Here is a 27,667-nt window from a genome sequence, read left to right as displayed (position 1 = left end):
ATCATCAGTTACAACCCTACAGAAGATGTGTGGGTAACTTGCATGTAGCAGCAGTTACAACCCAAAATAGACAGTGTTACAAACTGAGAGGCTGGGTGAGGGACATGGGGAAAGGGGGAGTAGATGGCCGGTTCTATGTGGGAAAGCAGAGTTGCTTACCTTTAACATTGTGTTCGCTGAGGACAGCAGGATGTTGGTCCTCACACATGGTTGACAACATCGGATGTAGCCCAGCACGGAAAACATGTCAAAAAGTTTCTAGAACTTTAAAGAAGCCTCATTGAACTTGTTCAGCATGCATCATAACATGTTCACATGGGGTCCCCTTCAGTCTTATAATATAGAATTCAAGGATAAAATTAAAAAGGAAAAGAAACCCACGTAGTGGAAACCCAACTCCGCAGGGTGAGGGGCAGGTTTTGTGGAGTAACATCCTGCTGACCTCGAAGAATACCTGTTATAGGTAAGCAACCCTGTTTTCTCAGAGGACAAGTAGGATAGTAGTTCTCACACATGGGTGAATCCCTAGCTACAGGTTGTCCCCACCCAATGAAAAAGAGGCCCAAGAAAACACCTAAATTACAGGTTTTGATTGTAACAGGGGGGGGGGGCATCCTGAACACAAAGAATGGGCCCTAGACGGGAACAGAGTTGGGCTCCTCACCTCAAATAAGTTCTGAAGGACATACTGGCCAAACCTATTGTCACGTCAGCCATCCCTATCCAGAAAGTAATGTGATGTGGAGAGAGTTCCAGATCGCAGCTCTGCAGATCTCCTCCATGGGAACTGCTTGCAAGTGGGCCAATGTTGCTGCCATGGCTCGAATAAGTGAGTCTTCAGATGGCCCCCAAGATGCAGTCTCGCTTGAGCATAAGGAGACACTGTCTGCTACCCAATTAGAAAGTATCTGTTTGGCAATGGCGATGCCCAACTTATTCCTATCAAAAGAAACAAAAATTTGGGTGGACTGTCTAAGGGCTTCTGTCTGCTCCAGATAGAAGGTTAAGGCTCTATCAGTCCAAACTGTGCAGGACTTGTTTGCCTTGGTGCGAATGGTGTCTGGGAAAAAATGTTGGCAGGATGATGATCTGGTTAAGATGGAAGTCGATCACCACCTTAGGCAGGAACTTATGGAGCATAGTTAAGACCACTCTGTCATGAAAAAACTTGGTGTAAGGTAGATAAGTCACCAAGGTCTGAAGCCTACTGACCTGCGCACTGAAATGACTGCCACCAAAAACATGACCTTCCAGATTATGTACTTCAGATCACAGGAGCACAGCGGCTCAAACATTAACTGAGCCAACACCATGTTGAGATCCCAAGTCATAGCGGGAGGCCTTAGGGGAGGCTTCAACTGAAGCAGTCCCTGCTGAAACGTACAACTATAGGCTGTACAGACATGGGCATATCATCTACACCAGGGGTCCCCAAACCTGTCCTGGAGGGCCACCAGCCAGTCGGGTTTTAGGGATATCCACAATGAATATGCATGAGATAAAATTTGCATGCACTGCTTCCATAACATGCAAATTTTCTCTCATGCATATTCATTGTGGATATCCCAAAAACCCGACTGGCTGGTGGCCCTCCAGGACAGGTTTGGGGACCACTGATCTACACCATGGTGGTATGTGCCAATGCACTCAGATGAACTCTAATTGAGTTGGTCTTCAAGCCAGCTTGCGATAGGTGTAGAAAGTAGTCAACCAGTTTTTGTGTGAAGCAGGAGAAATAATCTAGGGTCTTCTGCTCACATCATACAGAAAGCCTCCTCCACTGCAGTCCATAGGACTTTCTAGTGGAAGGCTTTCTAGAAGCCATCAGGACCCGAGACACACTTTGGAGAGATCAAGCAGTTGCAATATTAACCTCTCAACATCCAGGCTGTAAGTGACAGGGCCTGGAGGCTGGGATTCTTAACCTGCCTCAGCAGTCTTCTGTGATGAGATCTGGGGAAGTCCCCAGACTGAACAATTTCCAGACCTGTCTCAGCAAATAAAGGGCTATGAGATCATAGTTCCTTTGTCCTCGCAAAGCTTCAAGAGAGTCTTCGCTACCAGTTGAGCTGGAAGATACGTGTACAGAAGATCCTCACCCCAATGCCAGGCGAGGGCTTCTGAGGCTGGTTTGCCGTGTGCCCTGTACAGGGAACAGAATTAAGGAACCTTCTTGTTCCAAGGTGCTGCATAGAGATCCACATCTGGGCATGCCCCAGAGGTGGAAGATCTGATTTGCAATCCCTTGGTCCAGAGACCATTTGGAAGGTCTGAAGGCATGACTCAATCTGTTCGCTATCACATTATCTGTTCCAGCCAGATACATAGCCCTGAGCACCATCCAGTGGGACAGGATCATGACCACATCTGAACCACTTCCTGGCACAGGAGATATGACCCTATTCCTCCCTACTTGTTGATATACCACATTTCCACTTGGTTGTCAGTTTGGATCATGACGATTTTGTTGGAGAGCCCATCTCTGAAAGCCTACAGAATGTACCTGATCACCCAGAGCTGATTTGATAGATATGCTCCTGGGCAGACCAGACATCCTGAGTGCTGAGCCCATTCACATGAGCTCTCCAACTCGGGGAGGAGACATCCGTGGTTAGGACAATTTGGGTAGGACTTCTTTGAAATGAGATCCCCCTTTTCAGATATGAAATTACCCACCACCAGGACAGAGTCCCAGACAAGCAAGGTGACTCAGATGCGATCCTGGAGGCTCTGTGTGGCTTGGCGCCACAGTGACCTCAGGGTCCATTGAGCTTTCGCATGTATACAAACTGTCGCTGCTGTATAGACCAACATCCACAACATATGCCAAGCTGACACCTACTGGCTCTGTTGAATGTCTGCCATGATGATCATCAGGTTGATGACTCTTTGTTAAGCAGGAAGGCCTTGGTCTGAGCCATGTCTAGCAGGGCTCCAATAAAGTCCAAGAGAGGTAACGGGCTGAGATGAGACTTGGGGTAGTTGATGACTAACCTTAGTGTCTCCCAACAGCCAGATGGTTGAGCGCATGGGCCTGTCAACTCCCGCTCGAAAAGTGCTCTTGACCAGCCAATCATCCAGATTTGGGGAAATATGAACTCCCAGTCTTCAAAGGTGCATTGCCTCTATAGCCAAGCATTTTGTAAAGACACGTGGGACTTTGTGCAATTCCAAATGGAAGCATGCGATACTGGATGTGCTGTTTTCCCACCATGAATCGGAGATACTTCAGGTGAGTTGGAAAGATCTCAATGTGAGTGAATACTTCCTTCAGATCGAAGGAGCATAGCCAGTCCCCGTTTTGCAAAAAGAGGATCAAGGTGCCCAGGGAAACCATCCTGAAGTTTTCTTTTTTCATGAATTTTGTTCACAGCCCTTAGGTCTAGGATGAGATGGAATCGTCCTGTTTTCTTTGGTATCAGGTAGTATGGGGAGTAAAATTCCCACCCTCTTTGCCCTGGAACGGGTTTGACTGCTCTGGCCATTAAGAGGGAGGCGAGCTCTGTTAGTAGTACCTCCTGATGTGCTACCGGGCCCCAAAACAGGCTCGGGGGGGCAATTTGGTGGGGCATCCAATAAGTTCAATTGGTACCCTTGGTGAACAATGGACAGAACCCACTGGTCTGAGATTACACTAGGCCACTAATTTGCAAAGAACCACAGCCTTCCACCAACTGGCAGCTCCATCTCCCCACATACGGGTGACTGGGCTCCAGTCCCTTCGATCTAGTCAAAACCCCGTCCCTGAAGCTGAGCGAGGTGCCAGATGGGGATTTAGGGCTCTTTGCTGCCTGCGATGGCCGGAAAATAGTACCTCCTTGGGCAGAAGGACCTCCTTGTCTTCAATCTCACCGACCTTCTAGATGAGGAGGATAGGCAAAGAGTGTTGGTGGAGAGCTGCTACAGGGTCACATGGCAGTCGCAGATTTGGGCCACTTCATCCTTAACCTTATGTCTGAAAAGATTTTCTCTAGTGCACAGCCTGTCAGCAAGTCGCTCCTGCACCTCTTGTCCCGAGTGCTGCAATCCCAGATGTGTTCTCTGCCTTGGGGCATCGCATGACATCTATCATGGGAGTCCATGATAGACATGATCCTCATGCACCCGGGGCATTGCTTAAATCCTGTGTCTTGCTGCTTCTGAGACAGTTGCTTGGCGACATTCTGCGCCTGTTTCCAGATGTCCAGCACATACTGGCTCACATAGAGCTGGTAGGCAGTTATGCAGGCAATAAGCATAGCCCCTTGGAACACCTTCCTTCCAAGACTATCCATCACTCTGTGATCCTTCCCCAGGGAGCTGAGGAATGGGTCTGAGGATGCTTGGCTTTCTTGCGAGCCAATTAGACTACCATTAATTGGTGGGGTAGCTGATGCTGGTCGAATCAGACAGCTTTCTGGATGAGATAGACTGCATCTACCGTCATATTCACCGGAGGCACTGTGAGGGGGTGTTCAACAGTAATTCCACAAGGATCTTGTGTACTAGGATTGCCACAATCTCCCTGGGAAGCTCCAAGAACTAGAGGTTATCAAGCATTTTGTACCTGTTATCCTCTTCAGTCATCAACTGAGAGAGGATGTCCTCTGCCATCAACATGACAAATCCTGCAAAGGAGAGATCCTCTGTCGGGGACACTTCCTTCACTCCTCTGGAAGAAAAGAATCTGATGGGAGACCACCAGAAGCATTATCAGAGGCCACTGCTGAGTCATCCTCCCAGGGGTCATAGGTACCCTTATCTCCACTGTCATCGACCAGGGATGGGGCCCTGGGCACTGGCCTTCACTCAGTGGTGAAGGCACCAATGGAACTGAATGTGGGGCCATAGGCCCTGGTGCTTTTGCTAGTCTGGGAGGAGCTTCCTCCTCCGAGGAAACGTCAATGATGACCAGATCGTCAGGGGGAGGTGGCAGTGGTGCCCCACAGGGCATTGATGCCATCACGGGAACCAATGCCAGCTGGGTCAGTAACACACCGAAGAGAGTGCGCAGACATTCTAGCAGTAGCTCGAGTAGCGATGGTCCCATGGCATAGATGCCCCACATCACCTTCTTGACGGCCAGCTGCACATGCCTCTCCAGTTCCTCCTCAAACATTGCTGTTGCCAAAACAGGCTGGGATGGAGGAGGTGTGACCAGATCCTCTTCAGAACAGAGAGGAGGATTGGTGACTGGCATGAGGACCGATGAAGTCCATCGCGCACCCCCAGCACTGATGGCTCTCCTCACTACAGGGATGCTTCACGGGCATCATAGCCAAAGCTAGTGCATCCCCTTGCTTGGCACCATACATCGACGGAGACTGATGCCGATGCTTCTTCGGCTTCCCTCAATACTCGACATGATCCTTCCCTGCTGCCAAGGCTGATGATGAGGAACCAGTTATCCTCAACCTGGAGGAGCCCAACGATGGTCAGTATCTGACATCCCTTCCAACCGACAGCATCAACCTAACCGACAGTCCCGCCGATGCCAATGGTTCGGTGACCATCAGTGCGGCTCAGAGGTGCTGATGCTGATAACTTAGTCTTTTCTGGCCCAAAGAGGTGCTCCATCTTATCGAGCCATGTCTTACATCCCTTCAGAATCATCTGCAATTCTGTGAGTGCCGATTCCTGCTGCAGAGACCCTTGATACAGTTCGAAAACATCGTAGGTCGAACAGACCTCACGTTTTCTGCACTCCAGGCCCTTATGCACCAGTGATAGGAGAGGAAATTTTCTAAAAAGAGGCCAAGTAGGCCAAAAGTCAGAAAAATTGAGGCTCTTGCTCGACCACAAAATGACAGGCTCCCCGGAAAAGAAGAGACTGAAGGGGACCCCGATTGGATGTGTAGTATAATGCATGCTGAGCATGCTCAATGAGACTCAGTCAAAGTTCTAAAACTTTGACATAATTTTTCCGTTTCGATGATGTAACCTATGTGTGAGGACTACCATCCTGCTTGTCCTCAGAACACGCGTGTGCACATCTACCCAGGATGAACAGATCACTGCTGGGCAGACTAGATTGGACTTGTTGGCAGTTTTCTGCCATCATTTGTGTTACACAATTACTCCCTGCAAAAATTAGAGTGGAGGAGATGAGCAGTAAACTCACTGGTAAAACATCATATGTAAATAGTATAGTGCTAGAAAATGGTAGGATCCTTGTAAAAGTGGTATAAATCAAGAAGTAATCAATGTGGAATATTTCAAAAGACTTTATTCAAAGATGCTGTAGATCTCAGTCTACAGCGTCAGTGAACTTTCCCAACTAACTTTTTATTGATAGGAGGGTTAAGCACATAGGAAGGGAATCCTACCTCCCCTCCCCGTTCCCTCCCCACCCTCTCTCTCTCTCTCCTTCCCCATGCCCAGCAGTCTTCTCACTATCCTCTTTCCTTCATCCTTTCTTCCCTCAGCCTTTTCACTCCTCCGTAATGCAGCTGATCCTAGGTCCAGAATGTGGCTAAAGATGCTTCCTCCCACTAAAGACACCCTTGTCATTTCCTCCTCTTCCTCAGCCCTAATCAAGAGTAGTCATCATCTACTGATTAGAGCAATGGGCTAAGAACTCAGTTAAAGCAGGTTTTACATCCCATTTTCCCCACTGATATTCTTTGAAACTTTGAGCAAGTCAGATATCCACTTAGACTGTAAACTCTGAGGTAATGACATTATTTTTGAGTCTGAATAATACTTTAAACTGTTTTGAGCATAAATTTGAGAAGTTGGGATAAAAATCCAATCCAAAATCAAAATCTATAAATTAAAATTAACAGCACTGCGGTTGTCTCCTCTCTTCCCCTCCCTCCTTGATCTGTATACTGCGGCCTTCCAGCCGAATACAGCCAGCCCTGCAGAAATTCTGCAACCATGTCCTTCCCCTTTCCCTCCAGCCACCTCCTCCCAGGCCCAACCATGTGGAAGGGGAGTGGCACAGAAGGCATCAGACCCTCAAGGAGTAGGAGAGAAGGGATTGGCCCAATTAGGACCTGTCACCTTCAGCTGCTGTGTTCTGTGCTGCCTCTTTCTGTCACACATGAGTTAGGGTATACTTGGAGGTAACAGGAACTGCTCCACAAGAGGCATGGATTAGGCTGGCTCTCTTGGAAAGGCCCTGACCGCATGTCACTACATCCGACCTGCTCCCTTAAATGTTCAAGGACCCAAGAGCAAGCTTGAGAACTGCAGCATTCAAAGCCCTGCTAATGGAATTGGGACACAAGCTAGATTAGCAGAGGAGCATTAGTTGTATTTTTTATGCATTTTGACATTGATGCTTTATTGTATGTGGATACTGGGGTATTTGTTCACAGAAGGTGGTCCATAAATATAAAAATGAAATGGAGGCGACAAGGGAAAGCCAGAGCTCAACTGGCGTCTACCATGGCATTGTAATAGAAAGTACAGTAGATTGGGCAGCAAGATGGTCCTTCTGGTCTTTATCTGCCATCAAATTCTACGTTACTCTGTTTATTGCATGGTCATTTTGGCTTGTAGTCTGCAAAATTCAGAAGTCTGCAAAACATGCAGAGAAGCAAAAGAATTCTGTAGGGCAGAAACTAATATCCCCTGAAACAGAATGCAAGCATTTTTTGCAGCATGAGAAATTTGCTACAAGAAATTCAGCGCTTTAAGTGGCTCAGGATTTTTGCAGAAGAGAGGGATCACACTTCTTAAACATGATTCTCATCCAAAATCTCTACCTTGGCTGACAGGAAGACAGTGATGCCTTTAAGTCTTCTCCAGAAACTGCATGTCTAAGTCCTTTTCACTTACTCCCTGCCCTGTTGCTGCAACTACGGGGTGTGTCCTAGAAAGGCTCATCAAAACCCCAGTTTTGTGTATAGGAAGGAATCTGTGCTGTGTAAACTAGTTTTAAGGAAGAAAATTAAACATTTCCTGCTCAGAATCAGAGATTTCTCCCACAATTTGCTCCTTACAATTTACGCATGCACAATCTCTCTTTTTTCCAACAGACATCTTTCTCCTTTACAAACATTCCCACTGCAGAACCACTGCGCAAAGCCAAAGAAAAACTGGCTGAACTCTCAGTTCCTCAATCCTAAATATGTCGTCTCCCTTTCAACTGGTTCTAATCTGATTCCCAACACACTCCCCACTGTGCCGACCCCCCCTTAAGTCTCACACCACAGTTCTGAACTAAAGCATGCCACATGGTCATTCAATTCCCCCAGCTGCAGGCTGCTATAGGAATCGTTGAAAATGAGAACGAGTCCCCGTTTTCCTGGGAATGTTTTGCCCTGAAGACATTTTTCATATTTACTTCACTCTACAGGAACTGGCAGCTGGGAATAGGATTACGGAGGAATCTGGGAATTATACCACTAAAATTTCTATCATGCTGCACTGAACCTCACTTAGAAATCAGCCTGGTGAAATCAGGAGTTCTCTCCTTCCTCGCTGCCCTTGTTAAGAACAGCAAGGAATCATCCCACGCCACCTCGCTCGGCTGATTGCTGCTGGAAAAAGTGGGGGAGGGGGTCAGAATTTGATGGCATCCTCTGCTGGGGGAGCTGGGACAGATAATCTTCTGAAATAAGCTACAGTTACATAAACTGACCTGGGCGTCCTGGAGCTCTGAGTCAGGGACTGCAAACAGCTGGGGAAGATGAAATTTGTTGGGCGTTCACAGCTCTACAGCAGGACAGCACAAAAAAAAGGAGTCTTTCATTTCCCCGTATGTGTAATTTGTCACAGATCCAAGCATTCTGCAGCTCAGTACATGTCAAAGCACCAAAAGCATTTAACAAGCAGAGTTCATGCTTGTGCAGTAAAACACTGTGCAGATCAAGAAAGCCCCCTATCCGAGTCATTCAGTTACAATACATCTCATCATATGAAAGGGCCTATGAAAAGAAGCAGACTAGATTTTAATGAAATATTACCATGCTGTAAAAGAAAAAATAAATACTTCCTGTTTCAAACTCTTATAATTATCCGGGAATGAATCCAGTTACCTTTCACTGGGACCTTCTCAGTGGGAGCTGCAGTGTTTGAGGGACTGGGCAGCATCAAGAGGCTGAAGGAACAAGACTTCATAAGGAATAAAAAAAAAAAAAAAACCATGGTCTCACCTAAAAATAAAACCTATCAGTTTGGTTGGAAAAAGAGCCAGACCATGACACTGATCAAGGCCAAGTCTTCAGCTTGGAGGAGGAATGGGAGAAAGACAATAATTGGGAGGAGGGGTGGGGGAAGACAGGATCAAGATCTGAAACAAGTAGGAGAAAGGATACAATGGGAAAAGAAGTGCATGTGGTGGGATGGAGGAAAAGATGTCCAGAAATGAGCAGGCACTGATAGAAAAAAGTACACATTTGTTTCTATTACAACTGCATCTACAAGTCATTGTAGAAATATTGAGCTTATATTATGGGTGCCAGAACAGTAACTTATTGTCTCAACTGCCCTGGGGAAGGAAGGCTGGTATGTCTACCAATAACTAACAAGGAAATATGTATGTACAGGGGCTGAAGCCTGGGCCCTAAAGCACCAGGGAGAGCCCAGAATTGTTTAATGAAATCTCTCTGTGAACTAGAGGAACAGTCCTCATCTGTAATACTTTATTTTTACATCCATGCCAACAGAAATGCCAGTGAATGTTGGCCTTGGTCCAGAAAGCAAATGTTGCTTACCTGATGTAACAGGTGTTCTCACAGGACAGCAGGATGTTAGTCCTCACAAATGGGTGACATCGAGGATGGAGCCCACCACGGAAAACTTCTGTCAAAGTTTAACAGAACTTTGACTGGCCCCTACTGGGCATGCCCAGCAAGGCACTGACCCTGCAGCCAGCAGGGGTCTCCCTTCAGTCTGATTTTCAAAGCTACAGGCAGTGCCTAAAAAAGTAAAAACTAAAACGAACCCAACACCGTGGGGTGGCGGGCGGGTTTCGTGAGGACTAACATCCTGCTGTCCTGTGAGAACACCTGTTACATCAGGTAAGCAACATTTGCTTTCTCACAGGACAAGCAGGATGGTAGTCCTCACAAATGGGTGAGTACCGAGCTGAGGATGTCCTGACCTGCACCAAATGTACCCAACGATGTGCAACAGGCACAACAACTGGGGTGGAATTTGGTAAACGGCATCCGCACCCTACCGGGAAGGTGGAAGGGTGTTGGTACATCAAGTTGGAAAAAGGTTACGCAAGACAGATTGGCCGAAGATGGAGTCCTGTCTTCCAGCTTTGTCCAAACAATAGTGGGCTGCAAAGGTATGGAGAGAACTCCAGGTTGCAGCTTTACAGATGTCAGGAAGCGGCACCGATCGAAGGTGTGCCACTGAAGTCGCCATGGCCCTCACAGAGTGTGCTTTTACACGGTCTTGAAAAGGAATGCCAGCTTGCTGATAGCAAAAAGAAATGCAGTCCGCCAACCAGGAGGAAAGAGCCTGCTTACCCACAGGTTGTCCTAACTTGTTAGGATGGAAGGAGACAAACAATTGAGTGCCCTTCCTGTGAGCAACTGTACGGTCTAGATAAAAAGCTAGAGCCCGTTTGCAGTCTAGGGTATGCAGAGTCTGTTCCCCGGAGTTGGAGTGGGGCCTGGGAAAAAAGATAGGTAGGATTATGGATTGATTGATATGAAACTCAGAAACTACCTTAGGTAAAAATTTAGGGTGAGTGCGGAGTACCGCCCTGTCTTGCAGGAGTTTAGTGTAAGGCGGATAGGTGACTAAGGCCTGTAACTCACTAACCCTGCGAGCTGAAGTAATGGCCAACAGGAATAATACTTTCCATGTGAGATACTTCAATTCACAGGAGTGCAGAGGTTCGAAGGGTGGTTTCATTAGACGACCAAGAACCAGATTAAGGTCCCAAGATGGGGCCGGAGGACGTAAGGGTGGCTTCAGATGGAGCAAGCCTTTAAGAAAGCGTGTCACCAGGGGTTGTACTGAAATAGGGACACCCTCTATACCTTTATGGAAGGCGGCTACCGCACTGACATGCATCCTAATGGAAGAGGTCTGTAGACCGGATTCTGAAAGGTGCCATAAATAGTCCAAGAACTTAGAGATTGGACAGGAAAGGGGATCAAGGGACTGAGAAGTGCACCATGATGTGTACCTTTTCCATTTATATGAATAGGATCTTCTGGTGGAGGGCTTTCGTGAAGCTATCAGGACACGAGAAACCGAATCCGAAAGGTTAAAAGGCTGAAGGACTAACCTTTCAATATCCATGCCGTCAGGGACAAGGCTTGGAGGTTGGGATGGAGGAGGCATCCGTCGTTTTGAGTGAGCAGATGCGGATCCGTTCCCAGAGGGATGTGCCTGCGGATGGAGAGATCCTGGAGTATGGGAAACCACACTTGGCGTGGCCAGTGGGGAGCTATCAGGATCATGGTTCCCCTGTCCTGGCGTAGCTTCACGAGAGTCCTTGACAGAAGAGGAAGTGGAGGGAATGCATAAAGCAGACCTGTCGTCCACTTGAGGGAGAAGGCATCCCTCGGCTGAGAGTGTTGGCTCCGAATGAGAGAGCAATAATTGTCCACTTTGTGGTTCTGAGGGGACGCAAAGAGGTCTATGCGGGGAAAACCCCACTTGTGAAACAGAGAGGTCACTACCAGAGGATCGAGTGACCACTCGTGTGGCTTGAAGACACGGCTCAGCTGGTCTGCCAATACATTGTCTACTCCCGGCAAGTAAGTGGCCTTGAGGTACATGGAATGGGAGAGGGCTTCTGCCCAAATCTGCGCAGCTTCCTGACACAGAAGGAAGGAGCCTGTGCCTCCCTGCTTGTTTATGTACCACATGGCCACTTGGTTGTCTGTCTGGATTAAGATTATCTGATCTGATAGATGATCTTTGAAAGTTCTGAGCACGTAGCAAATTGCTCGAAGTTCCAAGAAATTTATCTGGTATTCGGCTTCCTCTGGCGACCACAACCCTTGGGTTTGTAATTCGTCCACATGGGCCCCCCAACCGATGTGGGAAGCATCGGTGGTTAGGATTACCTGTGGATCTGGGAGGAGAAAGGGTAAGCCCTGAAGGAGATTGACTTGAGTCGTCCACCAGGTTAAAGACAGGCGTAGCGCTTGTGTAACTGTGACGATGGAGGACAGAGGCTGAAGAGCCTGAATCCATTGGTGTCGCAGAGTCCATTGTGTTACTCTCATGGCTAGTCGGGTCAAGGGAGTGACTTGAACCGAGGATGCCATGTGTCCTAGGAGGATGAGGAATTGGCGAGCTGTGGCAGTGTGTTGAGACTGGAGCTGGCGAGCTAGGGACATGAGAGTTTGGACTCGTTGAAGTGGAAGGTAGGCTTTTGCCTGTAAGGTGTCCAAGTCTGCTCCAATGAAGGATAAGGTCTGAGATGGGACCAAGCAAGATTTCTCGTAATTGACAAGAAACCCTAAGGAGAGGAGTGTGTGAATTGTCAACTTTAGGGAGGATTGCGCAATTTGAGGGGTGGAGGCCCTGATTAGCCAATCGTCCAGATAGGGGTAGACGTGGACACCTTCCTTCCTGAGAAATGCTGCTACTACTACGAGACATTTGGTAAAGACTCGTGGAGCAGATGCCAGCCCGAAAGGTAGTACCCGGTATTGATAATGGTCGTGGCCTATCAGAAAACGCAGATACTTGCGATGAGATTGTGTTATCGCAATGTGGGTATAAGCGTCCTTGAGGTCGAGAGAGCACAGCCAATCCCCCTTTTGCAACAGAGGGAGCAAGGCGCCCAGGGTTACCATCTTGAACTTCTCTTTTTGCAGATACTTGTTGAGGGCCCGAAGGTCCAGAATTGGACGTAACCCCCCTGATTTCTTTGGTATTAGGAAGTATCTGGAATAGAATCCTTTCCCTTGTTGACAAGGAGGGACGGGTTCTATAGCATTTGATTGTAGAAGAAGGGATACTTCTTGATGTAATTGAGTCAAATGGCTGGTTAGACTCCATGCCTGAAGGGGCGGGGAGTCTGGCGGAAGTGTTATGAAGTTGAGGTGGTAACCCTGTGCGATAATTGCTAGCACCCACTGATCTGAGGTAATCTGTTTCCAACGGGGTAAGAAGTGGTACAGCCGACCTCCCACAGGGATGTGTGGAAGAGGGAGTTGGCATGTGCTCAATACAGGGAAGTCAAAGGCCCACCGCAGGCCCAGGAGGTGGGGCTACAGTAGGTCTTTGCTTTCTCGGCTGACGAGGCTGAGGCCTGTTAGAGGACCGTGCAGGACGAGCCCTAGTTGACGGAGGGTAGTAGCGGCGCGGTCGAAAGAACGACTTCTTAGAGTCCTTCTTTTGCGGTTGCTTGGAGGTCACCTCAGGTGGGACAGATGAGAGTTGTTTCAACGTCTCATGGTGGTCTTTTAACTCCGCCACAATCTGTTGAATTTGCTCTCCAAACAAATTGTCGCCTAAGCAGGGCAAATCAGCAAGACGATCTTGGACCTCTGGGCGAAGGTTGGATGACTTTAACCAAGCCCAACGTCTGGCTGAGATGGCTGTGGCTGAAACCTTCGTGGAAGCATCGAATATGTCGTAGGCAGTCCTAATCTCGTGCTTCCCTGCCTCAAATCCCTTGTGAAGAAGGGCTTGAAGCTGCGGTTGGTATTGGTCCGGCAACGTATCAGCATAGTCTTGCATCTGCTTAAGGATGGCTCTGTTGTATTGAGTCATGTAAAGTTGATATGAAGCTATGCGTGAAATCAACATAGCTCCATGATACACTTTCCGTCCCACACTATCCAGGAATTTGTTGTCCCTGGTAGGTGGGGTAGAAGAGTGCGGCTTAAGACGCTTCGCCTTCTTCTGCGCGGACTCAACCACAACAGAGCGATGATCCAGTTGAGGTTTTTGGAAACCTGGTGCTGACTGGACAAGGTATGTGGAGTCAGCTTTCTTGTTAACTGGTGACACCGATGAAGGAGATTCCAAGTTTTTCTTGAGCAGATCCAAAAATACCTGGTGTATAGGGATGGAAGCGATGATTTTTGGAGCATCCAGAAATTGAAGTAGTTCCATCATCTGGTGTCTGTCATCAGCTTCAGATTGTAGTTGAAAAGGTACAACTTCTGACATCTCTTTCACAAAATTAATGAAAGATAGATCCTCAGGAGGAGATCTTTTTCTACTCTCTGTAGGAGATGGTGGCGAAGGCAAATCTGTGTCAGAAGAGGTATCATCATCACCCCAGGTATCGTAGGGATCATGTGGGGCTTGTAGCCCTGATGGACCTGGCTGAGGCTCTGAAGGCATCGATGGAAACCGAGGTGGAATCGGTGCGGTAGGTGGAACCAGAAATGGCATCGATGGCTTCGGTGCTGCCGATGGAATCTGTGCCTGGCGCGGAATCGATGGAGCCGAAGGATAAATCGGTGGAGATATACCAGAAGGTACCGATGGAACTACCCCGGAAGGGGGAATTCGAAACGGTGTTTCTCCTGCCGATGAGAAACCAGTCGGAGACGGTGGTGTTGTCGATGGCACTGGAATCACCGATGGAAGGGCCGTCATGAGTGCCTCCATGCGGCTCAGTAGCGGTGCTAGCGCTTGTATCAACGGCTCGGTGGTCGGTTCCCTCCTCGGTGGCGAAGCCGGTGCCGGCGTCGGTGCCGGGGGCGGCACTGGAACCAGTGCCGGAGACGGTGCCGATGGAGGTTGTAATTTCTTCATCGCTTTCTCGATGGCCTCCTGGACCAGCCGGTCCAGTTCTGCCCGGAGACCAGGGGTAACCATACCCGGCTCGACGGGAGAGGGAGGCTGAGGCAGGGCCGGAGGGACCACCGTAACCGGTGGGATCACGGCCCCCACACCCCGAGAGGGTGAGGGTTTCCTCGGTGCCGGCGAACGAGATGTGGAGGGCGTCCGGTCTGTTTGCGGCTTCTTTGTCGGTGGCTCGGCTTGAGCAGAGGTCGATGGCTGTGGATCCTCGACAGGCCGAGACTTGTGCCGTCGATGGCGGTGCTTTTCCTTCCGATCCCCTCACCCATCCGGGGAAGGGACGGGAGTCGACGGCCGAGAAGCGATCGATGGCGGACGGTCACCGGAGGGTTGACGATGATGGTACAACTTCGACGGTGCCGGTTCCGATGACGTCGATGCTATCGATGGCGTTGGGGTGGGTGCATGGAAGAGGAGCCCCATCTTCTCCATCCTGGCTTTGCGACCCTTGGGTGTCATTAAGGCACATTTGGTGCAAGTCAGGACATCATGCTCACTACCCAAACACATTACACAAACCCTGTGGGGGTCTGTGATGGACATAGTCCGGGTACAATCCGGACAACGACGGAACCCCGTTGCCATGGCTGGAAGCCAAAATTTAGGCTGGGGATCGGTAAGTGCCAACAGGCCTCAAGGGCCAAATTCGACGGCAGTCGATGGAAGAAGGCAAAAAACTTACCGGGTTCCGTAAGATGACTAAAAAAATTTGTCGAAGGGAGACCCCCTGAGGGGCAAATTTTCTTAGGAAATTAATTTCCAAATTCCTGTCAGGAACGTGGTTAGAGAGCTCCTTTCACCGCGTGGCAACTGCTGCGCGGAAAAAAGAAGACTGAAGGGAGACCCCTGCTGGCTGCAGGGTCAGTGCCTTGCTGGGCATGCCCAGTAGGGGCCAGTCAAAGTTCTGTTAAACTTTGACAGAAGTTTTCCGTGGTGGGCTCCATCCTCAATGTCACCCATTTGTGAGGACTACCATCCTGCTTGTCCTGTGAGAATAACCATAGAAAACCTGTCAGTCCAGTTGTCCACATTCTGGTGATTATGGCAGTGATCTCCCCTGGTGAAATTAAGATTATTAGCAAGCATGCTTGTAATGCTCTCTGAGAAAGAGGTGAATAACTTGTTTACCTTCTGGTTGAGGCAAAAGGTGTCTTTACAGTTACAAATAGGAAGGGTCATTTTCAAAAGGAAGCGCAGATAAAGTAGTTCTTCACCCGCAGAAACAGCCCTTTAGAACAGTGATTCTGAACAGCTGTGTTGGGACACATTAGTGTGTCGTGAGGTCACGGAAAGCTGCTCTTTCCTAATCAGTCTGGACAGGAGTTGGCTGATTTCTCCTTTATTGGGTATTAAAGGAAGCTATTCTTGCTTCCTTCTCCTCTTTCTGGCCCAGTGGAAGGTTATTCCCTTCTCTTTCACCCAGATCAGAGCGAGATATCACAGACTCCTGTTCATATGGGCCCGGCAGGACACAAACTTTATCTTCCTCTGCCTGGACTGGCAGTGAGGCTGCCGATTCTCTCTTCATCCCATGAGGCCTGGACATGAAAGCAGGAGCGTGAGAAAGAGAGGTGTTTGCTCTATACAGCCACTGCTGAATTCCACTGCTGCTACCTCATCTTCTTCCTATCCTCAATGCTTCTTGCTCTCATCTGCTGCTGGTAAAGGGGGAGGGAGACTTTGGCTTGGACTTAACGTTTATGCTGGCTGGGAACCAGTAGAAAGGGGAAATGTGCTGAGCAGGAAGTCCTTGGGAGACAGGAGCCTGCTGGGTAAGAAGGGGTGGGGGAAAGAGGAGCTGGGGGCTGCTGGGCAGGGAGGAGATATGGAAGTAGAGGAAGAAATGGAGGTGTGGGGCCAGCTGGGTTGGGGGAGAAGGGAGGTCAGGGGATGATGAGCAGGAAGAGGTGGGAAAGAGGTGGCCAGAGGTATGCTGGGTAGGGAAGGAATGGCAGGGAGAGTTGAGCAGGGGAGAGAGGTGGTACAGAGAATAAGATGCAGGGGTGAGGGGTGTCGGAAATGTTGGACAGGAATATGAGCATGTGAAGGGATAATTCAATAGCTGGGAGAAGTGAGGAGGGATGGGGGCATGGAGGGAAGTACAAGAGCCATAATATGTCAGTTTTGAGAATATGCATTTCTTCTATCTTTGAACGTTGCTTAGTGTAGCAGGAATAATATTTCTGTTTCTAATTCTCCAGTTTTGCACTGCATGCAGAAGGACTTCTTGGGGTTTCCATTCCAGTTTCTGTTTTCACATTTGTAATTTGTATTTTATTCTATATTAGGTGAAGGTAGGTCTGTCTGTATTCTGTATGTGTGTGACTGAGATGAGGTAAGAACATAAGAACATGCCATACTGGGTCAGACCAAGGGTCCATCAAGCCCAGCATCCTGTTTCCAACAGTGGCCAATCCAGGCCATAAGAACCTGGCAAGTACCCAACAACTAAGTCTATTCCATGTTACTGTTGTAGTAAAAACAGTGGCTATTTTCTAAGCCAACAGACAGGCCGATACAGTACAGTGCGCTCCGGCAGAGCGCACTGTTAACCCACGATTGGATGCGCATTTGACATGCTAGCTTTACCCCTTATTCAGTAAGGGGTAATAGTGCGTCGAAAACGCGCATCCAACCCCCCCAAACCTAATAGTGCCCGCAACATGCAAATGCATGTTGATGGCCCTATTAGGTATTCCCGCGCGATACAGTAAGTAAAATGTGCAGCCAAGCCGCACGTTTTCCTTTCAGAAATTAGCGCTTACCCAAAGGTAGGTGTTAATTTCTGTCTGCGCCAGGGAAATGCACAGAAAAGCAGTAAAAACTGCTTTTCTGTGCACCCTCCGACTTAATATCATGGCGATATTAAGTCGGAGGCCCCCAAAATTAAAAAAAAAGTTAAAAATTAAAAAAAAAAAAAAAAAGATTTGAAACGGCCCGCGGTTCGCAGGTTGAAAACCGGACGCTCAATTTTGCCGGCGTCCGATTTCCGAACCTGTGGCTGTCAGCTGGCTCGAGAACCGATGCCGGCAAAATTGAGCGTCGGCTGTCAAACCCGCTGACAGCCGCCTCTCCTGTCCAAAAAGAGGCACCAGGGACATGCTAGTGTCCCTGGCGCCTCTTTTTGCCGCGGGCCCTAATTTAAATAAATTAATTTAGTGAATTGCACGCACAGCTCTCCCACGACTTTTACTGTATTGGCCCGTTAATTAATAGCAGGTAATGGTCTTCTCCTCCAAGAACTTATCCAATCCTTTTTTAAACCCAGCTACACTAACTGCACTAACCACATCCTCTGGCAACAAATTCCAGAGTTTAATTGTGCACTGAGTGAAAAAGAACTTTCTCCGATTAGTTTTAAATGTGCCACATGTTAACGTCATGGAGTGTCCCCTAGTCCTTCTATTATGCAAAAGATAAATAACCGATTCATATCTACCCGTTCTAGACCTCTCATGATTTTAAACACCTCTATCATATCCTCCCTCAGCCATCTCTTCTCCAAGCTGAAAAGTCCTAACCTCTTTAGTCTTTCCTCATAGGGGAGCAAGTTGGGATTTGTATCAGTCTTATTAGTTGTATTTTCTCAATATAATATTGCACTGGTGGTGAACTGCTGGGTAGGGCTATTGCTGTTATGGCAGGTTTGATAGACATGTACAGAGTGGGGTTTGTTTGTATTATTTTACAATGCACCTGGTAATAGAGGGAGTTTGTGATGCTGTTATTGAGATGACACCAGAATAAGAATACCTTTTTCGTATGGTGAGTTGTACAGGGAAAAATGTCTTAGTTCTGCTCTGCACTCATTGTTAGGAAGCAGGAGATTCCTGTGGATGCAGAGTACATGTTTATATTTAGTCCCATTATGGTCATGTGTTCAGTGTGTCATGCATATAAGTGTCATCTCTCAGGTGTGTCCTGATAGAAAAAAGGTTGAGAACCACTGCTTTAGAAAATTGCAAGACAGATACACACGTAGAATTATGCACATAAACACATTCTGTATGCATGTGTTTTTATATGCATGGAGGAGATGTGCCGGGGCTAGGGTTGGGACTTGTATGCATTTTATTTTTAAAAGTGTGCAAGTAAATTCTCCAAACAAAATCACCCACACCAAACAGCAGATGTAATTACAGTATATGCACATAATTTGCTGGGATAATTTTCAAAGCAGAATTACATGCATTAGTCCACTTTGAAAATTGGTATAACTCCTTATGTACATATCTGCTGACTAACCTATGCACGATGTTACTAAATTACCCTCACAGCAGGCAGTTTTCAAAAGTTGGGTGAATAAGCTGTCTGGAAACTGCTCACTTTTGGGAATCAATACCACACATACTTTTACCTGCAGGAAAAGCAGGAGGGCTCAGGGACGGGTTTTTTTTGCAATTTCAAAACTACACACCTGGTTTTGTAGGAGAAAAGCATCTGTAGAAAAAGCAGGTGCAAATTTCTCAAGGTTTTTTTTTCCCTAGGCAATTTTCAAAGATAACATAGGTGAGTATGTTCCCTTTGAGAACTGGTGCTTTTCGCCACCGACTTCAAATTGCCCACGTCTCAAAAGCTTTGGAGATCTGAACCTTATTCATTTCTAAATTTTCCCACAAACACTAGCCACTAATTCCAAACAGACACATACAAAACAGCAGACTGCTGGTCCACAAAGCAGTAAGCTACAGAATATGAAGGAATTAGAGAAATCATGTGTTGGGCTGGCCCCATGGCTCAAACCAAAGCACTATGCACTATGGGCTCGGATCCTTCGTCTGTTAGGGGTAGTTACATAGAAATATAGTAAACAGCAGCAGATAAAGACCAAATGGTCCATCCAATCCGCCCAGCAAGTTGTTTTTCGCAGTAACCGCTGATCCATGCACGTTACCCTCATGCAGATATGTTACACTTACCTCACAAATCTGCTTCATTTTTTTGAAGGGGTTAATAAACATGTGGATAAAGGTGAACCGGTAGATGTAGTGTATTTGGATTTTCAGAAGGCGTTTGACAAAGTCCCGCATGAGAGGCTTCTAACAAAACTAAAAAGTCATGGGATAGGAGGCGATGTCCTTTCATGGATTACAAACTGGTTAAAAGACAGGAAACAGAAATGGTCAATTTTCTCTGTGGAAAACAGTAAACAGAGATGTGCCTCAGGGATCTGTACTTGGACCAGTGCTTTTCAATATATTTATAAATGATCTGAAAAGGAATATGATGAGTGAGGTAATCAAATTTGCAGATGATACAAAATTATTCAAAGTAGTTAAATCACAAAAGGATTGTGATAACTTGCAGGAGGAACCTGTGAGACTGGAATATTGGGCATCCAAATGGCAGATGAAATTTAATATGGACACGTGCAAGGTGTTGCATCTAGGGAAACATAACCCATACTATAATTACATGATGTTAGGTTCCATACTAGGAGTTACCACTAGGGATGTGAATCGTTTTAGGACGATTAAAATTATCGTCCGATAATTTTAATATCGTCTTAAACCGTTATGGAACACAATACAATACAGATTCTAACGATTTATCGTTAAAAATCGTTAGAATCGTGAGCCGGCACACTAAAACCCCTAAAACCCACCCCGACCCTTTAAATTAAATCCCCCACCCTCCCGAACCCCCCCCCAATAACTTAAATAACCTGCGGGTCCAGCGGCAGTCCGGAACGGCAGCGGTCCGGAACGGGCTCCTGCTCCTGAATCTTGTCGTCTTCAGCCGGCGCCATTTTCCAAAATGGCGCCGAAAAATGGCGGCGGCCATAGACGAAAAAGATTGGACGGCAGGAGGTCCTTCCGGACCCCCGCTGGACTTTTGGCAAGTCTCGTGGGGGTCAGGAGGCCCCCCACAAGCTGGCCAAAAGTTCCTGGAGGTCCAGCGGGGGTCAGGGAGCGATTTCCCGCCGCGAATCGTTTTCGTACGGAAAATGGCGCCGGCAGGAGATCGACTGCAGGAGGTCGTTCAGCGAGGGTTCCGGCGCCTCGCTGAACGACCTCCTGCAGTCGATCTCCTGCCGGCGCCATTTTCCGTACGGAAAATGGCGCCGGCCATACGCGTATGGCCGGCGCCATTTTCCGTACGAAAACGATTCGCGGCGGGAAATCGCTCCCTGACCCCCGCTGGACCTCCAGGAACTTTTGGCCAGCTTGTGGGGGGCCTCCTGACCCCCACGAGACTTGCCAAAAGTCCAGCGGGGGTCCGGAAGGACCTCCTGCCGTCCAATCTTTTTCGTCTATGGCCGCCGCCATTTTTCGGCGCCATTTTGGAAAATGGCGCCGGCTGAAGACGACAAGATTCAGGAGCAGGAGCCCGTTCCGGACCGCTGCCGTTCCGGACCGCCGCTGGACCCGCAGGTTATTTAAGTTATTTGGGGGGGGTTCGGGAGGGTGGGGGATTTAATTTAAAGGTTCGGGGGTGGGTTTTAGGGGGTTTTAATGTGCCGGTTTTTCGATTTTTCGATTTTTAACGACCCGCAGGTTATTTAAGTCATTTGGGGGGGGTTCGGGAGGGTGGGGGATTTAATTTAAAGGGTCGGGGGTGGGTTTTAGGGGGTTTTAATGTGCCGGTTTTTCGATTTTTCGATTTTTAACGATTTTTCACGATATTTTACCCCCCCAAACGGCAACAATACGATTCCCTCCCCCTCCCAGCCGAAATCGATCGTTAAGACGATCGAGGACACGATTCACATCCCTAGTTACCACCCAGGAAAAAGATCTGGGCATCCTAGTGGATAATACATTGAAATCGCCAGCTCAGTGTGCTGCAGCAGTCAAAAAAGCAATTTAGGAATTATTAGGAAGGGAATGGTGAATAATAAAGGAAAATGTCATAATGCCTCAGTATTGCTCCATGGTGAGACCACACCTTGAGTACTGGGTACAATTCTGGTCACCGCATCTCAAGAAAGCTATAGTTGCAGTGGAGAAGGGCAACCAAAATGATAAAGGGGATGGAACAGCTCCCCTATGAGGAAAGGCTAAAGAGGTTAGGGCTGTTCAGCCTGGAGAAGAGACAGCTGAGGGGGGTTATGATAGAGGTCTTTAAAATCATGAGAGGACTAGAATGGGTAGATGAGAATCGGTTATTTACTCTTTCGGAAATAGAAGCACTAGGGGGCACTCCATGAAGTTAGCATGTAGCACATTTAAAACTAATCAGAGAAAATTCTTTTTCACTCAATGCACAATTAAACTCTGGAATTTGTTGCCAGAGGATGTGGGTAGTGCAAGTGTAGCTGGGTTTAAAAAAAGATTTGAATAAGTTCTTGAAGGAGAAGTCCTTTAACTGCTATTAATCAAGTTGACTTAGGGAATAGCCACTGCTATTACTGGCATCAGTAGCATGGGATCTACTTAGTGTTTGGGTACTTACCAGGTACTTGTAGCCTGGATTGGCCACTGTTGGAAACAGGATGCTGGGTTTGATGGACCCTTGGTCTGACCCAGTATGGCAATTTATTATGTTAAGTTAACCTAGATTATCCCATTTTTTCATTTCCACCCTCTAGAGCATGTCACAGAGGTGGTGTGTTCAGGCCCCAGGAGGCAGGGAAGTGGACTGCCACCAGGACTATGGGAAGAAGTGGGAATGACAAGTAGCCAACTAGGGTGCCAGCATGCAATGCTGCACGATCAGCGGCAGTCTAACCTCCATTATAGTCACTTCTGCGCAGCCGTATCATCCAACGTGACCCCTTCCCCAGCAACCTCAGAGAGGAATCACCCCCGGCCCCCATGACTGCCTAGGGAACTGCTTAATGTTGCAATGGTACTGGCTTCCACTACAGTGATGGCCCTGATGGCCAACAAGTGAGATACAGGGTACATCTTGAAGAAGATTCTCCTCCAGCCCTTGGCCATTGATGGTGTCCTGAGCAGCCCAGACATGCCAGTTTAATTTTGGCATAATATATGGGCAGCGAGAGCCTGCATACTTTTCAGCACTAAAATCTCTCTGGTCCTTCCTTCATACTATGTTATTAGTTTAGTTCCTTCCCAACACACTTATAAGGTTAATGGAGCTCCTTCTTTACCTCCTCCTTTCCTTTGCCCTCTGTGAGCCAGTTTTCCCTCCCTCTAATGAGCACTGTAGGTGGAATAAGTCAGCCCCTGTGAGCACTAGTGGGTCAGAAACAGGACATTAATTGTTTGAACACGCCAGAGAAGCTGAAAGGTTTGTCTGTCCGTAGTCTTGTAAACAAGCTGCAGAAATTTATTGTGGGGAGAGCAGCAGAATCACTACTGTTCTTTCTGCTGACCATATCTATTTCTTTATCACTCCAGAATCATCTCATGGTAATACCACCAAATTCATGTTCTGCCCTAAACCTCTGGTTGAAATATGCCACACATTCGCTGCCAATGACTCATGTTCAGAGTTCAGGAAAACATATACATGAAGGACTCAGGTAAGGCCAAAGCGAGCCTCCATTTATCATTACACAAAGCCAGTTCACTTCTTTTGCACCACTAACCTTGATCAGCTAGACAAAATATTGGTGAACAGAAGCAGAACCTGTTTACAATTCATTATCAACTTTCTTGGACCATGCTCCCCTTTATTGAAGGGGCAACTCCTTGAGGACAAATGCACAGCCCTGCAGTGCCCCTTAAGGTAGTACATATCCTCCACATATCCTCATATGAGCTCCCAGATCCCTGTCCACCAGTACATCAAATGCCTTTACTCACAACCTGAAGCACTGGGGTCAGGGTTAAGAAAGGGTAAATGGGGTAGGGAGCAGTTATCTACTCTTTAAAAGGTGAACCAAAAATATTATGTAGCCCCTCTTCAAGTGTAGTGCTGAGGTGCAGGGGTCACTCTTGATCCCAGAGATAAGTCCTCACACAGTCCAACGGTCCTGGGGAATGGATTCTCTGAAGTGAGGGAGGATGGGTGGAAGACCTGTAGGACTCAAAGTGCAGAGGCAGACAATTATTGTGGGAGTTTTCTATTACATCCTGAGGATGGATGAAGGTGCCAGTATAAAATAAATGGGACACTGTAGATCTTTTGAGATAATTAATGGGCACCCCACATATTTGATTCTGATTACACCTGTGTCCCAAAGTTATTTTCAAATGGCTTCTCTATCTGTGAATGTGTCCCTTGGTATATAGATCCTGAAATGGTCTCACCCTCCAGGGCATGTAATGATGAGTATCCCAGGTGGTCCGGCATTCTCCACAATAGTAACTGAGGTCCAGATGTACTTCAATTGCTCCAAAAACTCTCACTATTTCTCCCTTCTTCTGGCAGATGAAAGAGAGTCCTTACTTTCATTTCTTTCCAGATGGTAGCGTGGGATCTTTCAAAATGAAAGGTCCAAGCAGTGGTGAAAAATAACTTCTCTTTACCCTACTCTTGGGCAGGAAGGGTGACAGAAAACTTCCTCTCAAAACAAAATTCTTCACAAACTAGTTTCGCTTCTCTCACTGGTGTGAGAGGAACAGCAGGATTTCCTTGATCTTTCCCAGATGCAAGGGGATGTTTCCTCCTTGAGAAAGTGACCAGGAGATTAGCAAAATTCCATACAATAAAAATCCACAAATTCCTTAAGTAAAACTGCAAAAACCTTGAGGCAATCTAATCAGACAAATTGTGGACCAGGAAGTAAAATGCCTCTTTCATAAACCTGGGGGCACTCGGTTGGGAGGCCTAGCCCACCAGAGATAGGAGACCAAAGCAAATTGCAATGCTTCTTCTAAGTCCCACTAAAAAATACACTGAACTCACACTCTGCTTGCTTTTGAAAGGCAGGAGCTCATCATTCCAGCAGCCTCACAGGGGATGCTGTTAGGAAATCATACCCTCCTAACTCCTACACCCCAGCTCTAAATCTACCACCTTCAGGTGGAGATCAAGGGCTCGCCACAATTTTAAAACCCAAACAAAATTTAAGTAGCAAATATTCTTTTTTTTTTCCCCCCCTGAAAAATCTTCATAAAGCTTCCTATAATTTAGATAGTAAGAAGCATAAAAGATGGGAAATGGGGTGTGGATGCCAGCAACTTCAGAGAGGAGGAGAACAGATAGTTTAAATCATGAAAGGCAGAACTGAAAGAACTGCAGAGAGACAGTTCAAAGCGTGGCAGATTCGCAAGTGAATAGCAGACACTGGAAACTGGAGAGAGCCAAAAGTCAAGCAGTGAAAGTATTTTCTGACTTATGCACGCCAGACTGTTCTACATTTCTATGGGTTGGGAGTATGTTCCCATGGAAAAGTCCTATTGAGAATAAAAGACAACCTGCTTTACCTGTTCTAATACTTTGCAACATCCCGATGTTCATTCCAAATCTCCATTATATACCTCCACCTACATTTTCTAAATACACAGAGAAAAAAAAACAAGTCCCATAGAAAAGTGAGAATAATGATGCGCACTTCCCAGTCCCTTCCACAGACATAGCTCCTTTCTGTCCCAACCTTAAAGCTTAGCCGGCATGCCTATCTCCAGCTTTTACATAACTTCCACTGGGAAAGGACAGGATTGAAGTAGTTAAAAACTGTACCTAGAGCAAGAAAATAAAAAAGGCTTCTGGTAAGAATGTTACACCATTACCCACAGTAATCTATATAACAAAATATAGGGTCATTCAAGTATTATCACTGAACTTCTGCAACCATTTCCCCACAGTAAGCTGTACAACAAAGCACAAGGACCTTCATGTACCATCGCTGTAAATTCTTGCAAGGCCATCACTCCTACTCCATTCTCCACAGTAACTTGTATAATCAAGCACAGGGACACCAAGCTACTAATGCTGTAAACTCCTGCAAGATAATCATTCCTGCACCATTCCCCATCCATCTAAATTTCTCTGAATTACACCAGGAACTTTGCCACAAAAAATTTAAACAAAACCTAAAAACCTGGCTATTCAAAAAAGCCTACTATCAATAAACTGAATTCTATTATATACCTTTCAGAATATTTCTACAGACACTATTATTTTGATTTTCTTTATTTTATTACAAAGTTATACTTGGTTTTATATTCATGTAGTTATTATGTTATATTGTAAAGCTCTATGCTGAATTAATGTTTGAATGTAAACCGAGGTGATGTTTCTTACGGACCCCGGTATATAAAAATCCTTAAATAAATAAATAAATAAATAAATAAATAAATAAATCTAAATGGAAAGGTTTGCCATATTCAGCCACTTATCCAGCTAGATTTTAGCCAGATAAGTTATTATCCATGTAACCCTTTTCTTTTCTTTTTTTTTTTTTTTTTAAATTTGTAGTTTTTATTAAGCATAACAAAACATACCTTGAACCATATACATGAAGAAATTATACCAGTCATGGGAGACTAACAACAAAACAGGTGTGCTTCCTATAACAATACGCCCCCCAAAGTGGAGGAATCTCTCTGATATTGAGGCTCAAAGTAAGGAAACCGGACTTTTGTATCCCTTTCTTCCCCAACCCTCCCCCTCCCCCCTCCCCCCCTGCCATATACACATGCATCCTGCTCATATATGAAAAACTATAAAATAAAATAAAATAAGAGGAGTATAAAGTGAAGAAATGGACAAGCAATATCCCCTATGGTGTCTAGTGGTCTGTCGTATCACCCAGAACTAGTCCAGGTATCAGGGATGCTCGGGTTGCTATTAGACTGGATTTCCATGTTTGGTATGATTGCCATGTCTTTTCAAATTTAAGCAGATTTTTATTTTTGTATGCTATTATTTTAGACAATAAATACATTTTGTCTACCCGCTGTTTGATAGTTGCTTGCCTGCTCTGGTGCTATCCTAGGTATACCTGGGACCATTTCTTCCAACCAGTGCTGCACCCCTTCCCATACCTGTTTCAGGACTGGGCAGTCCCACCACATATGGAAAAATGTGCCCACCGCCTGACAATTCCTCCAACACTGATTTGTAATCGTGGGCTTAAAGTGATGTCGTTTTTGAGGGTACATGTACCAGCGATATAACAACTTATATGAATTTTCTATCAGATGTGTAGCAATGTACCCTTTACCTAAAGCTTGAAAAATTCCCTTCCATTCCCGTGGCGTCAGCTCCAGGTGGAGATCCCTTTCCCATAGTTCTACAGAAATAATAATGGATGGGGGTAATTTGGAGTTAGGATCAACAATCCACATTCTTCAAGGTTGCCACAGTAAGCTATGTAGCAGAGTTTCCCCTAGAACTTCCTGATTAATTTGCACCCATTGTTTAGCTTGATGCATTTTATGCCAATCCACTAACTTTTTAAACTGGGCCGCCCAATAATATCTAGTAATATCTGGGACATTGAGCCCCCCTTGAGCCTTTGACTGAAATAAAACCCGCTGAGCAACTCGTGGTTTCCGTCCCGCCCAGATGAAGGTCATGCATGGCCTCTGCCATATGTTTAGTTGTGAGTGTAGGATCTTGGTAGGTAGAGTCTGAAAGAGGTACAGGAGTTTGGGAAGCAATATCATTTTGAATACCGCCACCGTGGTAGCAACTCCATTCCTCCATTTTTTAGTCAATGTATTCGATAGGGGAACATAGTTTATGAGAAACAGATCTTGAGTAGCGCTGATCTGCACCCCTAAATATTAAATTTGTGTTTTTGCCCATTTATATTGGAAAAGGCTCTGAATGCGCTTGGCATGTTAAGATTAAGAATCTCAGATTTTTCCCAGTTGACATGGAAACCCGAGACCCCACTAAATATCTCTATTTCTCGAGTCAAGTTTGTAAGTGAGACTTCAGGGTTAGTTAGCATAATTAAGATGTCATCAGCAAATAATGAGATTTTTGATGTAATCTGTCCCAAAGAGATCCCTGAAATGTCAACTCCATGCCTAACCTTGATTGCAAAGGGTTCTAGGAATAGAGCGAACAGTGGAGACAGTGGGCACCCCTGCCTAGTCCCCCTTCCTACTGTAAACGTAGGCGAATAGCCTCCATTGATCTTAATACAGGCCTTAGGGGCTGTATACAGTTGATGGATCCATTTAAGGAA

The 27,667-nt window shown here is 46.6% G+C and overlaps 1 protein-coding gene across 11 annotated transcripts in view; it reads right to left on the bottom strand.

The window, feature by feature from the left end:
• Positions 1–27,667, bottom strand: part of DNMBP (dynamin binding protein) — a 244,578-nt gene that overhangs the window by 186,009 nt on the left and 30,902 nt on the right. Inside the window, exon 1 of one of the 11 annotated variants that reach the window (XM_029610074.1) lies at positions 8,570–8,645. The exons of the other annotated variants lie outside the window; for them this stretch is intronic. The gene's annotated coding sequence lies outside the window, so the exon portion shown is untranslated. Of the gene's footprint in view, positions 1–8,569; positions 8,646–27,667 lie in introns of those variants that run through there. 11 annotated transcript variants of the gene reach the window in all.

This window comes from Rhinatrema bivittatum, chromosome 7, assembly GCF_901001135.1.
Source record: "Rhinatrema bivittatum chromosome 7, aRhiBiv1.1, whole genome shotgun sequence".
In the NCBI taxonomy this organism is placed as follows: Eukaryota; Metazoa; Chordata; class Amphibia; order Gymnophiona; family Rhinatrematidae; genus Rhinatrema; species Rhinatrema bivittatum.
The sequence above is the reverse complement of the archived record's forward strand: the minus strand, read 5'-3'. Positions and strand labels throughout refer to the sequence as shown.